The sequence below is a fragment of the Lactuca saligna genome, chromosome 5 (assembly GCF_052625555.1).
Source record: "Lactuca saligna cultivar CGN05327 chromosome 5, ASM5262555v1, whole genome shotgun sequence".
Classification (NCBI taxonomy): Eukaryota; Viridiplantae; Streptophyta; class Magnoliopsida; order Asterales; family Asteraceae; genus Lactuca; species Lactuca saligna.
In genome coordinates this window covers 317,522,218-317,526,481 of record NC_136421.1, presented here as the reverse complement: position 1 = coordinate 317,526,481, position 4,264 = coordinate 317,522,218, and the positions used below count along the sequence as shown (strand labels likewise).

General features: G+C 31.8%; 1 pseudogene; it reads right to left on the bottom strand.

The window, feature by feature from the left end:
- Positions 1–2,816: 2,816 nt before the first annotated feature.
- Positions 2,817–3,550, bottom strand: LOC144998753 (monothiol glutaredoxin-S11 pseudogene; annotated as a pseudogene).
- Between the last annotated feature and the right edge of the window lie 714 nt (positions 3,551–4,264).

The following is a 4,264-nucleotide window of genomic DNA, read 5'->3' as shown; positions in this document are numbered from 1 at the left end:
GAGTAATAAATAACCAATTCTTTTATCTAAATTGAAGATTTAATCTAGTCTTCAAATGATCACTAAAATCTTCCAAACAATACCTCAAGTATAATATCAATCACAAACCCATTATTGATTCATGATTCCATCATTTCCCTTGTGGTTCCAAACACAACTATTGTTAGGACCATATTTTTATAGATTTGATGATGCAAAATATATACATTATAGTTATATTTATCTGCTTATTATAGACAATCATCTTTTCTGAGCAAGCATAAATAGTACAGCTAGACAAGCTAATCTGTTAAAGTTTTTTTAGTTAGTTTATATGAATATATGTTGATGGAAGTTCATATGTCAAAGACTGAAGATCGTTCCCTAATGAGCAAAAGACCCTGAACACATTATTGGCATCAAGGAACTAAAGTATTATAGCACAAAGAGCATTCATTAAAGACCGATCAGTGTGTCTATACGATGAAGGTCCTATATTGATGACAGACTGATCAGGTGATACATTGATGACACACGTTGATGATTAGTCACTCTACCTAAAGTTGAACTTGATAAATGTAACACTGACACTAACGTTGACGTTGAAGCTGATCTCCCTGAGGCTAACATTGATGCTCTGATGTGCTAATGTTGATGTCTAAATCTAGAGAGGTCAGAATTACTTGGTGAAGAAGTATTCTGAAGATCTAATATGATCCATTCCTTATATACCAGATTTGTATTTATCATTGAAGAATCAATCCCATCAAATCAGCGATTTGATATAACATAAGATCTGGAGAATCAATATAAATCTTATCTCCTATAGTTTAGTATATAATCTTGTAACATGGCTAAACCCTAATTATCACTTTTTGTTGATTGCTTTGTGCACCGGTTCTCTTGGTGATAATTTTTCTTAATGAAAACCACCTTTGTTTTAATATTCTTATTCTTTTGTTCTTAGTATATCTTGTTTGTATCCAATCAAATGAACCTTCAACTATAGATTTGTGTCGATTCTATTTCATAACTGAAAATGGGAGAAGAAATATCCTCTATCTCCATGTCAAACTCTTTGGATTGTTTTGATGGAAAATGTGGGAGAATAGATTTAAACTAGCTTATATACTTATGACTGCTAAACCCTTAAAACTACCTTTCTAGTTTAAACTTTCTCATTTTTAATACTAAAATTGGGCTTTTAGTCGGTGGTACTAGGTGTTGCTCTCCTTCATTAAGGTCAAAAGTTCAAGTCTCGTTATACTAGGTGTTGCTCTTATTCATTAAGGTCGAAGGTTCAAGTCTCATTCGTCGAGAGGTGATATTAGGAATAGTTTAGTAGGAATAGATTGGATTTCTCATTCCAAAAAAAATTAATGGATTTTATAAGTTTTATACGTAAATTCCAAAATATAATTATCTTATCAGAATAATTGCAAACAATTACAATTTCTTCCCTAAAGTTTGACCATTTTGTCGAATTTAGTCTCTCCTAATTTATTTTCTATTTTTAAGTGCAAATTAACTATTTTCTTTAAATTTTTAATCTAAAATATTTTATTAATTAATTTATTTTTCATTTATTTTATTTTATTAATTTGATTATTTTATTTTATTTTCACTAAAAATGGGCAAAAACTTTATGCCAAAACTGGCGATGTTACATATATACAATTAGGGCATGGGCCGCGAATAGCAAAACTAAAATCTGATAATATACAAAATACATATAAACAATATATTATGTGACAATTCTTACATTAACTAAAAAAACATGCATGCATATATGTGTGCTTGTAAGCATTATTTTTTTATTTTTTATTTTTTTTTGTGCACACATGCACTTAAAAAGAATCATGTATTTAAGTTCTTTTACGAATGCACTTATATACGTGCATCTTAATTCATTAAGTCATTTCTTTTATGTTTTCTTTTACGAATGCACTTATATACGTGTATCTTAATTCATTAAGTCATTTCTTTTAACAAACATAATTGATGGCAAAAAAAAAAAATTATGGCTCTTATAAAACATGCATGCATATATGTGTGCTCGTAAGCATTTTTTTTTTGTGCACACATGCACTTAAAAAAAAATCATGTTTTTAAGTTCTTTTACGAATGCAATTATGTACGTGTGTCTTAATTCATTAAGTCATTTCTTTTAACAAACATAATTGATGGCAAAAAAAAAAAATTGTGGCTCTTATAAAACATGCATGCATATATGTGTGCTTGTAAGCATTTTTGTGTTTTTGATTTGTGCACACAGGCACTTTAAAAAAAAAAAATCATGTTTTTGAGTTCTTTTACGAATGCACTTATGTACGTGAGTCTTAATTCATTAAGTCATTTCTTTTAACAAACATAATTGATGGCAAAAAAATATATATATATTATGGCTCTTATAAAACTATGAATTCTCAATTGATCCGAGTTTATGTAAAGAAAATGAATGAAAGAGGAACTTATATAAAGAGGAAAAATAACCCTATTTAGTCGATATGTGGTCAACTTCGCTTAATGCATAGTTTAGGGACTTTTTATGAATATTGTAAGGGTTTGATCATATATACCCAAGTTAATATTTTTATTTACTTTTTGTCTAATCGAGCAAGCCAAACTTTGGCTTGTTTAGGCTTGCTTGATAAACAAGTCGGGGTCAAGCGGAGCCCAAGACTCTTAGATCCTTAACGAGCCAATCTAGAGTTTCATTTGTAAAGGTTGAAACAAAACGAGCCAAGCTGAAGCTCGAGCCTTAAAAACATTAACGAGGCTAAGAGTTTGGGATCGGCTTGGCTCATTTACACCTACGTACTAATAAGAACTGTTAATGATTTGCCCCACCAGTTCCCAATTGTGAAACTGACTTTGGAGGATAGTTACTCTCAAGTTTTAATACTTTAAGGGCCTGATTCCCGATGGCCATAATGATTTTTGTTGTCCAGCGAGGCAACGGCACAGGTAACAGACTTTTGCCTAAAAGCCAAGTGAACAGATTAAATAAAAACTACTGATAATCATAATTATTGCCTAAAAGCCAATCTTCCTTACCCTAAAGCTAATGAAAAACTACAAATGTACTAATAATTAATACATAACATAGTCTAGTTGAACAAATAGATTACTACTGCCTGTAGACTTGAGCCAGCCCGATTTCTCTAGAGTGGAGCTTGTTAGTTTAAGAGAGGGACTGATACGTTTTGATAAGAGGAATGAGGGAGCCGCTTAGGTGGAGGGACATGACCTCGTTGGTGGACCCCACAAGCTTGCCACCTATGTATACAACTGGCACAGGGGGTGAGTTACACCCTTGCTTCAGGAAAGCCTTCTCCATCTCCCTTCCTTGAGGATCTTGGTCTATCGCATACACTAAAGGGTTCACCCCAAGTTCTTGGAACAGAATGGTGACACTGTAGCACAAGCAACAGGTGCTCTTGGTGAAAACCACAACACCATTCTCGGATACCAATGATTTTATCTTCTCCATCTCACTCGATCAAAGTCCAGTCTAGATTTTTTTAATAGGAAGGAAGTGGGAAATGAGTTTTGGTTGAAGTTTGAGGTGTTGATGGCACTTGTATTTATATGAAACCGGGAAAGCTTGATGCCTTTTCTCGGATCAAGAAAATTCAAAAGATGAGGTGCTTCGATGCTTGAAAACTACTAAAGGTATCTTTGAAAGATGGATACTCACAAAATGGTGGAACAAGTTGAACACATATATTCTTCTTGCAAAAAATAATAATCATATTACATATTGATTAAATGTTTCAAATCATGATTTAAGTGAGTAATTAACATGTTTGTTGGACGTGGGCAAGCTCTAGACCGTGGGTTAGACTCTTCCACATTTTACGGGGACTGTACAAGTTGAAAAGGACTGGTCAATATTGTTTCAAACAGATTCCATCAATTTATATATTTATATTCTACGGTAAAAAGACTGGGAATGATATTGCTTTGGGTGGGCTATGATTCTTTTTATATCACATACGTTCAAACATGTTTATCTTTTTATTCAAATAATATCAAGCTCACATGTCCGTTTAACTGAATGAACTATGTGAGAATGCATTTTTTGTAAAAAAACAAATATTCCATTACTTTATATTTCCTAATTTAACTGAATGAACTACGTGAGAATATATTTTTTGTAAAAAAAAAAAAAAAAAAAAAAAAAAAAAAAAAACAAATATTCCATTACTTTATATTTCCTAATTGATTTATTAACAGAAGTTTGACATATCTTTAGCAAGCACACTACCATAAAAACTGGGTG